The sequence below is a fragment of the Balearica regulorum genome, chromosome 1, assembly GCF_011004875.1.
Source record: "Balearica regulorum gibbericeps isolate bBalReg1 chromosome 1, bBalReg1.pri, whole genome shotgun sequence".
Taxonomy (NCBI): domain Eukaryota; kingdom Metazoa; phylum Chordata; class Aves; order Gruiformes; family Gruidae; genus Balearica; species Balearica regulorum.
In genome coordinates this window covers 4,104,649-4,118,830 of record NC_046184.1, presented here as the reverse complement: position 1 = coordinate 4,118,830, position 14,182 = coordinate 4,104,649, and the positions used below count along the sequence as shown (strand labels likewise).

The 14,182-nt window shown below is 39.2% G+C and overlaps 1 long non-coding RNA gene across 4 annotated transcripts in view; it reads right to left on the bottom strand.

Moving 5' to 3' along the window:
• The window catches only part of LOC142602637 (uncharacterized), a 125,204-nt gene that overhangs the window by 74,127 nt on the left and 36,895 nt on the right, over nucleotides 1-14,182 (bottom strand). For all 4 annotated transcript variants that reach the window (XR_012836389.1, XR_012836418.1, XR_012836397.1 and 1 more), the window contains exon 2: nucleotides 12,191-12,444. This is a non-coding gene — a long non-coding RNA (uncharacterized LOC142602637). The remainder of the gene's footprint in view (nucleotides 1-12,190; nucleotides 12,445-14,182) is intronic.

The following is a 14,182-nucleotide window of genomic DNA, read 5'->3' as shown; positions in this document are numbered from 1 at the left end:
ATTCCTGTCAGGTCGTCTTCACCAAAGGAAAGGGGGGGAAGAAAACAAAAAAGTACTGTTTTGTATCACAGTTTTTCAACCTTTTCAAGATTACAAGTACTGATGTTGTTACTAAAGTAAATATCTATGGCTTTAATAAAACACATGAATTAATTAAACTAAGGCGTTTCCTTCTGAGATCACTGTATCAACCACTATCAGATCAACACACAAAATAAAATCAGCAGGAGCGCTCTTCCACGAACAACAGCAACACACAGCTCTGTCAATTTATTGCTTCAAGTTCATTAGGACTCTAGCCTGAAATGACTTTCAGGAGAGAAGTAGGTGGGAGATGTAACGCTTTTCCTTAGCAAATGTCTACGTGAAACAAAAAGGAGGCATCTTAACTATCTGCTTACAGTTAAAGAACATGCTTTTATGGTCCACAAATTTTGTTCAAATACACAAGGAGTAAATTTTAAAATATTAACACTCATATTAAAGAGTCCAAATCCTATGTAACAAGTATTTGTGTCTTTAAGTTAGTGTAAGTCAACAGCAGAAGTAATGACAGCTGTATGGCTACAGTTCTGAATGCTACCTGATAAGCTTCAGGTCCAATTCAGTATCCAAACTTCTCAAGCTGCTTACAAAAGTTTGCCTTATGTCTCTATTTGCTATAGGTGAAACACTGGGCACCAAGTCACCTGTGCTTACTCCTCTATTAGGATGAAAAAAATGGAGAAGGCCCCATTTCTGGCACGCAGCAGCCTTTAAACCTCACGCATTTTCTGCAATAGCAGTTTCACTGTTCACTCACCAAACGCCTTCCCAGGCGCTGGAATTGCAGCAGTTTCTTTTGTCTCATTCTCAGCTTCTTCATCCTGATTTCTGAGCCAAAGCCTCCAAAATGGTTTGCATAGGCATGGGCTACAACTAAACTTAGGTTTTTTGCAGAGTTAAAAAGGGCTCCCAAATAGATCCCTCTGCAGAATTAAAACCTCAAATTGCAATTTTGTTCATTTATATTTTAATACAGTTTGTGTGCTAGTATTAAAGTAGCATATGGCAGCATGTATTTTTTTAAGCTGGAAGAGCTTCAACGGAGAGAAGCAGTGTCATTCTAAAAAACCGCTTACATACCAAAATAAGCTTTTTTTCCAAGTGAGTTACACCTAAGTCTTTAGGATGCTAATCTTCTTCTACCAACACAAATACCCCTTCACATCAAGCACAAAGTTCCCTTTGCACAATTATCTTTAGACTGCTTTTTATGGCAGAACACCAAGAAATAACAACTATGAAGGAAGCCTAAGTTCTCTGTTTAGAACAACGACATTAAAAAGAAGAGTAAATCTTACTTCTTGCTGTTTGTAATTATTCCAGCAATTAAGAGAATCTGGTTAAATCTTGTCTCACTCTGAAAATCAGATATTCAGATGAGATAATATTTACCCACTTGGATTCGATGGATACCACCTTTCATGACACAAGTTAGGCAAGATGAAACCCTCAATTCCAGAACAACCAGAGCTCTGAAGATCTGCAGAGATGGTATTTGCATTACAAATCTGAAAAGAAATTACTGTAAACAAGCCATATATTGTGTCACTGTCAACACCTTCATTAGAATTTGAAATCCTGCGTGAAGTGTCTAAAATAGAAAATACTAGAAACATCACTCCTGAAAAAACTTAGGGCCCTACAGAAGATAGAGAATCTGAAGGAAACAAACTCTCTGAATAAACACCAACCTGATTGCTGAGTAGTCCTGCCTCACACTTAAGACAGTGCAGAGTAAATATTTTTTTTTTTTTTTCAGGCCTTAGTAACAACAACAAATCCTTACCATTGATTTCAGTGAGATTTCTGCCTGAGCAAGGACTATGGTGTCATTTCCCTGAGAATCGTGAGAAGTGCTCAACAAGTGAACTACCAAGTTACTATATCCCAAAAAAGTTGAAACACCCTCCTGCAAACTGTAGGTGAACCCTCGTTTCAAAATAGTTAAGTACTCTGTACAGCCCTCATCAGAGGAATGGACAACTTCTCAAGTGAGTATTCTCCCAAACCACAAAAATTTTATGTTAATTTTTCTTAATTCTTGGCAGGCATTAACTGAAAACACCCCTGATCATCTCTGTCTTGACACCATTCCTGAGCATTTGTATTCAATCTTTGCTTATTTGATGGGATCAAATTAACAACACGCTCTCAGCATTCTTCAGTCCTCCAGAAAATACTCTCTTTCCCCACATTAACATAATAACAAGAGATAGTGAACATCACTGTTGAAGCAAACAGCTGCTTTCAGCCCTAGCCTGGGCATCGTTTGGTGGGCAAAAGAGCATTTCAAACCTGCTAGAAACTGCGATCAGCTACCGTTCAGCTGCATTAAACCCCAGCACTACATTATGTAATCTACATAGTCTTTAGACCAGTCTGCATTCTCACAGAGCCTAAAACTGAGGAAGCTACAGACAGAACAAAAGGGAACAGAAAACGTTCATTAACCTCAGCCCAAAGGCCACTTACAAGTCTGTATTTGCACACTTACACAGTATTGTCCATTCACCCACACAAACCTGAGCATGCATTCTCATAATGTTGAGGGTAAAGCACCACAAAATTTCCAGCGAGTCAGATCAGTCATTTGGATGAACAATCACTAACAACTAATATGCCAAAAGCTACACTCAAAAGGGTTTGTTTGGGTTTTTTTGGTAGTGTATGAATAACTCCAGACTGACACAAATTCATCTTAAAAACTCAAAAACAGCTCAACTAATATACTGCCACTGACCATACGGAACAATCAGAAAGTGGTTACACAAAAATTAAATATGACCTTTAAGGATAGATTCATTTCACCCTATTTCTTCTGTTGAAAATGTCAGGGTTTTCCTCATTTATTTAAGGTCTTTCTACAACAACTGTGGAGATGGGCACTTCCAAAGAACAACTGAGCCTGTTGATCCCATTCTGTCATGGCTACCTTTCACCAATGGAAGAACTGCTCTTTAAAGAAAATGTCTGGTTTGTAGAGGGCTACATTGTCTGGTGTAGAATGAAAAATGTCTGGTTTGTAGAGGGTTAAGCATGGGGGGGGGGGGGGGGAATTTGCAGTTTACATAGGCCACTGGCTGGTCATCAATGGATCTGACAGCTGCAGGCAATACTGCCATCTCACACTTCAGCCACACAATTCAAACTCAGAAAAAGTATCATTGTTACTACCTTCTCCAGAGCTCCCAGAGACCTTGCAGTGTCAATACTGAAATGGAATACATAGTGCTATAAATGCAAACCATATCTGATTACATCTCTATGTTGCAGACTTAACAGAGGAAAAATAGGCAAAAACTACCAACCACTAAAGTCACACCAAGCTCTTCTTCACAATCAATGTCATCTTTACATTATCTTTACATTTAATTTTAAATTCCACTCTCATTTTACCCTTTTAGGTCACCCACAAAACCACACCTTCATTTCACCCACAGATACACTGCAAGCTTTCTCCTTGCTTTTCACCACACCACAGCGATCCAGATTGCTCTTTTTGAAGCGCCACAATCGACTGACTACTCTCTGCAAGTGCACACTCACCGCTTCAGAAGACTGAAATACCAGGGTAGGATTCAATTCCCCCAACTTCAAATGTCTACAATGGGTCTGTAAGCATTCTGGGTGTCTAACACACACACACCCAGTACAGCCACTGGAGAGCTATCAACCCAGAGGAACACAGACAGCAACTCATCTGACCACATGAAGATGCTTACAGTAGGGTGAACCAAACTGCTCTTTCAGCTTCACTGGCTGGGGGAGCATCCACCATTAAACTTTAGTCTGGTGCTATTTTGGATAGCGTGGAATATTCCAGCCGGATGAGAGACGCAATGCCATACAGAGAAATTATCCTCTAGGAACTACGCCACATCATCTGACCGACTTGAGTATCTCAAAGTGCATCAAAGTTTGTGAAGCTCAAACCCTCTTCCTCCCAAAAGCACAGTAAGAGAAAACACAAAAAACAAGTTCAGCAGGACAGAGAGGCTTCCGAGTTCCGGGGGAAGATGACATAATCGTGGTGCTATGAAGGTAGCTGACAGTTATCAGTGACAAACATCACCTCTTGAGATAAAGGTGGCCGAACTGTAGGATTTCAGAGACAGATAAATTCTCAGTATTGTCAGTGTGATATAAATGCTCCATTTTTAAGACACCATTAATTACCACTTCAACAACCTTGAAAACTCACAACAGGAGCAAGACTTGACCCAGTCCTGAACTGAGTACAGGATCTTTGCTGCTGAAGAGTGACTGCATTACTCAGTGAAATGCACTTAAGTTCAGTATTTGAAACATTGGTTTTCTCTATTTTTAGTTATGAAACTAAAAAAAACCCCTGCTTGAGCAGGAGAATTAGACCAGATGACCTTCGTTAGGTCCCTTCTAATCTCAAGTGTTCTGCAAATGAGAAAAAAGAAGCTTCTTTAAAGAAAACTAAGAATAGGCAAAACAATCAATGTTTAGCGGCTGACAGAATGCTAAAAACTGCATACAGAAGAACAGGGTAAGTGTAACTTAAAAAAAGAAAAAAATAATAAAGTATGCCCTTCAGAATGTGAAGTCATACTAGGATGTCAGGAAAAAATAAAAACTTTAGCAAACTAAATGCAAATTCATTGTATTTCAAACTAAAAAATTATATTTAGAACTGATGTGCTAGGAGAAAATTTATCAAATACACCAAAAGGGTTAAGTTTATCAGAAGGTCTGCTGGGCCAGTAGATGATAAAAAGGTAAAAGGCACGCTCAACAAGACAAAGCCATGGGGAGGGGAAAAAAAACCCCAAAACCCTCAGAATTACTTCTTTGCCACAGAAAAACCCAAATGAATTCACCGATCAGTACGTAACATTTTAGGGAACTTACGGCACTGGAGTCTGCCTGCCGAGCAGACAAAGGAGGAAGATCCTCTCCGGTCAGTTGGGAACTGTTAACTGACAAAGTAATAAAATAGCCGTGAGCATGTGTACTCAGCCAGAGTTCTAAGGAAACCAAAATACTGAAAATGCCAACTGAGGGACTGCAACATGCAGGTCACGCACAGGAGAGATGTGAAGACGCTATGATTAATTGGATATTGGGAGACACCAAAAATTACCAACTTCTCTAAAAGCTCTTAAAGAAGAGTTAGCTGTAGTGCAGTAAGGAGGAAGGTCTTATTAATCAATGGTTAATTAACATGCTAAGAACTTCTCTATTTACACAGACACACAAAAATGTAGACTCCTATACAGATCTGTGGTTAGACCTCTCTCATTTAACTTAACCATACATTATGCTGAAAAGGATACAATGTGAGATCACAGGTCTATTAAATATAAAGCAGTAAGTGAATCAAAGCAGTTATCCTCAGACCTTTCTTCCAACTAGTTATTATACAGTGTGACTGGGAGAGAAAACAGAAGACGAAATTCAAGTAGATAAACGCAGGGCCTTGCGTTTGGAAAAAAAATAACTAACTACACATAGCAAATGATGGGTTCTAAATTAGTTTTTCCCGATTAGGAAAGACCTTGAAGTCACTGTAGATAGCTTTATGAAAATACAGTTTTCACAGGGGTTGATAACAAGAGCAGCAAAAAAGCCAACAGAATTTCAGGAGTAATTAGGAAGGGAACAGAGACCGTAACAGGGAGCAGCAGTGTGACACTGCATTCATCTGCAGCACATTGGTATACTGAACTCCGCACGCTGTTTTGGTCCCCACATCTTAGAAAAGAGGTAGCACAGCAGTGTACAGAACAGCGAAGACGAGACTTAGGGAGCAGCTTGCACACAAGGAGAGATGAAATTCAGCAAGGTTCCTCAGCCCACAAAAGAAAGGACTGAAGAGAGATCAGATAGAGGTGTAAAGAAGCAGAATGGGAGCAAGAAGCAGAGGTATCACACAAATACTTTGAAACAAAAGCCTTTTTCACAAGGTGAATGCATAACCTGTGTAATTCAAGCTCTAGGACATCAGGGACAACAAAACTGGTTCACATCAAACAAATTCACGGAAGCAAACGTGGAGCTGTGATACAGCCTATGATTCAGGACTCCCTAACTGCTGGTTGCTGGAAGGATGCGTGACTGCTGTGGGAAGCAGAACTACGTTTCCTGTTCTTGCACACTTCCCTAAGCTGCAGCTATAGGCTACCATCATTAAAACAATTTTATGCTATAGGTCCTTTTCATCTGACCCAGTTTTCTTAAGACTGCATTAGATGTTTTCTAATGTTAACATCAGAAAACAAGAATAAGTACCAGTTCTATTGCTAAGGTAATTTCCTACACTTAATCACCTAAAACCAGTGTATATTTATGACTGTGGAGATTTATTCAACTGCTTAGTTTCCCTTATTCAACATTATTTTCTATATACTGGTAATGCAGAGTGTGATAAACCAGTAAGTTTCAACCAAGTTGCTTTTAAGAACGGAAACTCAGAAAATGAAAAGTGCTATGCTGTGAACAAAGTAGGTCTGGCCCTTTTACACATTGAGGCAATCATCCTCAATCATCCAAAAAGGTGAATCCCTTCCTTGCTGTATTGTTTTCAAAGATGAAATTACAAATACACGGCTGATGAAGAATGACACTGTACCTTACCTATGAAACTATCCATTCCTACGAAAGTTTTTACAATGGCTCAACATTTACAAGTGTACCAAAACAACACAGTGAAACTACTACAAATTCAACTGTGCCACATGCAAAAGCGGGCATATCCACTTCTGCTTTTGGCAGGACTCGGTGCAATTTCAGCTCTTCTTTCCACGGGGATCTGTCCTGGGATCTGTTCCCAGCACTGTTCAATGAATTCATAAGTGACATGAAAAGGGCTCAACAGTGAGATGACAACTAAGTTACCCACAGTAGCAAAGACAGCAATTGAGTAGGAAAAACTCGAAAAAGACTACATGCAGATTACTGACTGGACAATAAAATACATCAATGAAATTCAGTAGTGAAATTCATACAGTACCTCAATGAAATTAAGCAAAAAGTAGGATAACTGGGGGTGGGGAAAGTGGTTCTAACTTCGTGTATAGGTCAACAGGCTCTGAACTGACTCTTAACACTTGGAGCAGGCTGAGGTCTAAAAAATTATGACTGTCATGGAGATAGGGATGAATTATTTACATCTCTTCCAGTATGAGAAGTGGATTTTAAACGGAGTTCAGGTTCAAAACTTAACAAAAGAATATGGTTCCTCACTCAGATTGCTGTGTTAGTTCAGCTATGGAACGGCCTAGTATTACACTTCCTAATACTTAGCTTGAAAGTGAGATTTCATGGCTTGAAAGGGAGATTTAACAAATTCCAAAGACAAGTCCAGAAAACGTAGTGAAAGAGGCATCCAGCTCAGTAAACTCCTGTACTACAGATGTCCAGAGAGCATGCAGGAATATTCTATATTCTTGTTCTGTTCCTGTGCTCCTCAGTTACCCACCTTTGGCCATCGCTGGAGACAAACTACTGCTCTAGACAGGTGTACGAGAACAGCTGCTCTTCTAATCTAACATTCACTACCTCTCTAAGTCATTTTGTCTAGCATGGGTACAATATCCTGAAGAACTTAGCGTTAGCACCTCTTCCTTGCCTGTTATCGAAACATTCACTGTAGAGAGCAACTTAAAGCCACATTCCACCTCTCTGCCAAATATGATTCTGTAATTCTGAAGTCTTTATTTTCCTCCTCTTGCTATTAAAAATAAGCTATACAACCTAACATGAGAAATTCAAATCACAAATGGGGAGTTCTAAACAGATTAATAAAAACGACTCTACTACTAAAAAAAAAATTCTTAGTTATTTCATTGATTCCGAAGAGGACCAAAGTGGTCCTAGAATGACAATGAAGTGGACTGACCTTTATTCTACTCTAGACTTTTTGCATAGTTTGTCAGGGAAAGTTCTCTGAACTACACTGAAAAAGCATATCCGAAACACAGAGCAGTAATAGCCGGCAAGGAGAAAGGGATCTTGTGACTAAGGATAAGGTCTATCATCTCATAGAGAATTCTATTTGCAAAACCATTAAAATTGCAGTGCTGATTTGATCCCCATAAACAATTCATCCACCTAAGTACAGCAAAATAGTTCTCATTCTGAAAGGGTGGTGTGATTGCTGTCACTGTAACTGCTCTTAGAGCAGTGGCTGGTCACTCAGAAGACTCTGCACAATACAGTGGAGTATAGCACATTTTATTGGAGTTTCACATTTTTATAGTGGTACTGATAGGCAAAAATAGTGTCCTGTATCAATACACCCTGGAAAACATTGTCACTTTTGGACAGGTGATTTTTGCTGTCTGGCTCCTTGGAGATCTGAAGAGAGTTAAGATACAGTTCTAAAAACCTTAAGATACACAACTTCACAGTGTCCCAGTGACCAGTATTTCCAGATATTATCCTTCCTCTTCTCTGGGAAGGTGAAAATCTTTCCCATGACATCTTAATGACATGCTGTGGCAGTGTGTTCCCCTCACACAGAGACACCTTAAGCCATCATCACCAGTGGGGGTTGTGATGGCTACACCCAGCTTAGGCCAGCTTTTGGGGGATGGATGGCATCATAGCAGCCAAGGGCTGTCTGGAACGTCATGCTGCTATGTAAATATGACTATAAGTCAATCATCTTACACTATAAGTAGACGGCCCAGAGCCCACTGAGGTCTCCTGCATGGCAGTGGGCTGCACCCCAGGATCTCCCCTTGAGCGGGGACACCTCTGAAGGTTACTCTTCGAGGTTGAGAGACCCCTTGCCGCAACAGATCCTCAGCAAGTGACTGACAGCATGCTAAAATTTGAAATCTTATGTAAGTGATATAAAGGAGTGATTGTGCATATATAATCCTTTAGATATAAACTGTTGACCAAGTCTGGGACTAGGATTGGATCCAGCCATACCTACACTCTTCTCTGAGGAGTTTAGAAAGTGAGGGGGTCCCTTCTGAACCTCATGACTCAACAGGAGGGTCTCTATGCAGTAAATAATCAAGTGTACCTTGCCATCAAATCTTGTTAAACCACTGTGGCATTTACTGTTGAACTTTGTTAATTCACTGTTTTATATGAATAAAGTATATTGTGCTTCTCTTTTTGAATGAAGTGCATGACTCCATCTGCAAGACGCTTGATGCATCTGCCCAGCCTGATATACCCTAAAACTTCCAGAGGTGTAGGGCTCAGGTCTCCAAAATAAAGTCTACGCAAAAAGGTCCATTTGTTATTTGAGTTCTCTTCCACTAACTGCTGCTTATCACTCTTTCCCTGTATTTCCTCTACATTTTTATTCTAGCTCCTCTTGCTAAGGAAAAACTCCCTGTGAAAAATCCCAACCTGAAAAATTACCTGAATTTCCAAGCAACAAGAGGAAAGTGTTACCTATTCCAGGAAACAGTGCTATTTACCCAACAAAACTAATGTATATTTTAATGACACTTAGACCACCACACTGTAATTGACTCTTTTGATACAGTTGTTCTCATGGTATCGAAATAGGGGGGAAAAAGAAATCACTGTATCAAAATAATCTTTAAGAGAATTATTGTATCACTATTTCCCATTTTTTCTTTTTAAAAAGACATCAAATTACTCCAACATGGAGCATAACATAAATCCTCTGTTACAGAAAGAGGAGTACAAAGAAAATTTTACTTCTTATGGGTGCACATAGCACTAATTCTTAATAGCCAAGGCTGCAAAAACAACTTCTATGTTGCAACGTACTGAATCACTTTAAAGAATTAAAATTACTGAACAAATCACTGCTCCTAACTTTCTACTCCCCTTCAGTCCTGTAAAACATCTCAGGGATAAAGATTATTAAAACATAAGCTATATTCAGAACATCAGAAATCAATTCTGCCTAGCCACTGTATTTTCTTTCACACAGTCCAGCTGCCTAAATTTAGCATGCATGTTTTTATTTCTATTAGAAACTATGTTAACAAACTATGTGGCTCTCCAGTATCCTTGATACTTATCCACAGGCTGGTATATGAAGTCTGAAAAAAATGCCAGGGCCAAATGTCCGATTTGGGAAAAGGAGGATGAGTAAGTGGGTTGTACCAGTAATCAAGTACAACTCCACTTAGCATGGGAAGCTCTGCATAGGGAATTAATTACAGGGGGAAAAGCATACATGAGTTTCACATATAAATACATCAATTACACACTGAAAAGTTTCTGCAAAGTTAGACAGCTAGGCTAAACGAGTGGTCCAGGCTGAACCATCAATGGAAAGAGAGAGGTTCCTTTCTAGAAGCAAATAATCCCCCGCAAGGAGGTCTGGAATAGGTACCTTCAGGAAGCTGTTCATCCTACCTGCTTTTCACCACCTGCTTCAGCAGGACCTGGAAATCTAAGTTTCACGAGAAGAATCCCATCCCTTGCATTTGAGGTAAAACAGAAAATCTGAGGTACTTTCACGTATTTAGTATGTTTTTTTAGGGCTGTCTGAGATTAACTTCTCTATGTACACTCTTGGGAATAATGCACTACTTCACGTGATTGCTACCTAGCTATTACATTAGTCTTGCACAAATACACACACGTGCTCTTTCACAACTATCCACTTCCACCTGAGTTACTTCTGCTTCTTGGAAAGCAAAAGATTTGGATCCACAGACACTGACTACCCTTACTCAACTTGCACTGTGTCTCAATTTTGTATCATCTTCACTATGCTTTGTGTAGATATTTGCCAGCGTACTCCTTTCACATGTGGAAACAGTATGTCTCCAAAAGCATTTTCCTCAGCTCTATACTGAAAGGAACTGAACAGCCTGAAGAATTACTTCAAAAAGAAAATCAATCTGGCAGTTAAGCCATGGTTACAACGAACCAATGAACTGGAAATCAAGTATTATGGTTGAAAATTGCAGCTGAACTCAGTTGGTACCTACAAGTTGAGCTTCCGAAATTCTGTAACTGCTGTAAAAGGTAACTGGTTACTGGATAGGTTCTACTTGTACTTCCTCACATCAAAAAACTGCCATCATGCAATTCTTATTTCTTCTTGGACCCACCGTATCTAAAAACAATGATCCTCTTGTGCTGTGGAAGGGATGGAATGCAAAATCCCATCCACATCCCAACAGAATCCCACAAACATTTTGGCAGTAAAAATTTATTATGTAAAGTCCAGATGGCATTCCAAATATTTCTACTTCAAAATTTAGGAATCATTTTTTTGCTTAAAATAAACTACACAAAAGCATCACGCCTAAAATTAACTATACAAAAGCATCAAGCTAGGTAACCAGACTTAACTGAACACTTATTTGGACTATGGGAAGAACGTTAATGTGGCTTTCTTAATTTCATTGTCAGAAATGAATAGTATTTTTCTATTCAAATATATTTGAATGACTGGCAGAGAAGGAAGATATAACAAGCAGATACATCCAGTAACATATTATACTTCAAGAACTCCTCCAGTTATCTAAAGCCTAACAGCTTTACCATAAACCTTTGTAGCAACATTTCAAACTTCCAGAACCAAATTTGCTAATTTTGTTATTCCTTGTTATTGTAACAGAGTTCTTTTGCTTACCTTCTGGTTGCTCCACCATGCAATTTCAGCTCTGAATCTGGGAATGTGGTCTTCAAAATGCTTTTAGCTGGTGCTTCACCAAACAAGCTAAACCCAATTATCAGCTCAGTTTCAACATCAACTTAATCACTGCATACCCTTTAAACTCTGGGATAAAGATCGATCCTGGATTCTGTCATTTTGCAGTGAGCCCACTCCTACATTCCTTTTATATCTATCACTTCACTGAATGCCAAAGAAATCTCAGTGTACTTGGCATCAAGGCAGCACTTCCTATATTTATGCTCCCACTAATGTATGCTCCATTTTAGTCCTTACCAACTTAAAATCATCTGTGAGGAAAGACGGCATAAAGCGCAAAACAGTGCATGCAACTGTTTTACTGATACAAAATACTGTTCACCCACACTGCCTTTCCATCGTCATCTTTCTCCTGGATTTTCTGTGTAAATATACCCAAAAAATTAACATAGAAGGATCCATGGTAGTTTTCTTAAGTAAATAGTATGCAGTCATATAAAGATTGTTGCTCCTACTCAAACTTTCAGTACCTCCAGAAAATAAATCAGTACTTTTTAATTGTACTACCTTAACTTTGCTGGCAGAAACACATTTGATTCTTCAAGACACGTGAAAATGAAGTGCTCTCTCCAGGCAAGAATTCCTTATATCTGGCACACTAACACTTCATCCTTTTTAATTATTCCACAGGTGGTTGCCTTGGAAACTGCCAAGTAGCTCTTGGATTTGAGGGATCCAGCATGAGAAAGTAACAAGCCTTTGTAGCCACGGCATTTGGATCCGTGTTGGCTGCAGCAGAGTAACAGAACAGCCGTGAAAACCTGAAAGAGATAATTAAAATTAACAGAGATTAGCTATATTGCTCAATTCTTCAAAAATAAAATACAATGACTGTTGATAGCTCCTTAACAGTGGATACAAACTAGGCTTCAGGGAAACACTGATTATGTAGCTTTCCAGCACAGCACCGAATTTCACCTTCCGGAGGACAGCACTAAAATGTTGATGCTGAAGGAGCTCACGAGTTCAGCTTTCAAGATCAGGCAATAGGAGATTTTCCTCAGCTTCAATAGAGACCTTCCTAAATGTCTGGTCAAACTGCCTGAAATTCTGTGCTATTGTTTTTCCTTGAATAAAAATAGAGTAACTATAAATAGCTCTCATCAAGAATGCTGAATCACTGTATTTTGTATCATAAAGCAAATTGCTTCAAACTTTATTTAGCCTTTAAAACTAGGAAAGTTTTGTTTGCTTAAAACACAATTAAAAGCCTAGCAAAGCATCTCATTCTGCATTCATATAGCTTGTCTAAAAGTACAGAAGATTTTCCCTTCCCTGATTTCTCATTATTTCAAAAGCTGACAATTTGCACTTAAAAAAAAAAAAAAAACAAAAAACAAACGACCCACAAACAAAAACAAAACACCAAACCAAAGCAAAACCTAATTACAGTTTCTGTCACTGGTCAAAGTTATGAACTTCAATTTTTCAAAAATCTTTGTTTTCTCACGTTCACTTTGTTAACAAAAACAGGTTAACAGTAAGCCTTAAAAAAATAATTTTCACCAAAACTATCAATCATGCAAATAGTCACACCTGCACCCAGCAGCTGTCTCATGAAAGATAGCTTACAATGATTTCTCAAGACCTCACTCAAATACGTATGTGTTTTGCTTTGGAGTATGAACAAATTGCCCGGCAGGACCTCAAGTAAGACAGCACCATGGAGGTGGATTTGCCTGCATCTTTCCATAATGAGACATCTAAAGGCCACAAGAATGTTTGTTCGTTCTAGAGGTAAGTTTTACCAGAAGTAGAGTAAATTACGTGTTTATTTCACCAAAGGAAAAAAATAAAGCAAGGTAACAGAAATGAAAGGGTTTATAAACAATTTCCCCAGTGCCCACTTTGTCCTTCCAGGTCCTCTCCTTCAGACTTGCTCTCAGCATGACAACTCAGTACATTTCTGACTTGTAGAAAACACCACGTAGCCTGCTTTGGTCCCAAGGGAAAAAACTGCTTATGCATCTATCCCTACCCATTTCACAGTCCTCCCTGCTTCTAGGACTCTGCTCCTCGTAGGCACTTTCAAAGTCACAGCAAACCTCAGAACCACTTAAAACTCATCTTTTAACTTCCTGAATAATCACCAAATGGTACTGCTGCCTTCCCAATTTCTTGCCTTCTTTAACCACTTGCTTGATTGAAAATTAGCGTAGGAAATAGTTTTCCTTCTCTCCCTTCTTCCCTCCCTCATCAAATCCCACCAAGGACAAAGCACACTTAGAGCAGACCTATGCAGGTTGCCTCCTTCCTAGTCGGTTTTGTAATTTCTCCTCGCTTCCTCCTGTACATCCTTTTCAGTCACGTAACTTCCCCATTTATGAGCAAGGTTTCTGAAAGACGAGCTGACAAGAACAGGCATTTTTGTTTCCCTCATTCCCCAGCAGTTCCAGAAGTAAGACCTGTTTAATTGTTTTTGGACGCAACTTAGGATGAGCTCGAGTTTTCTCAACTCCCCAGTGGTCCCACCAGCCCAGGGCACACTTGCCATCAAAC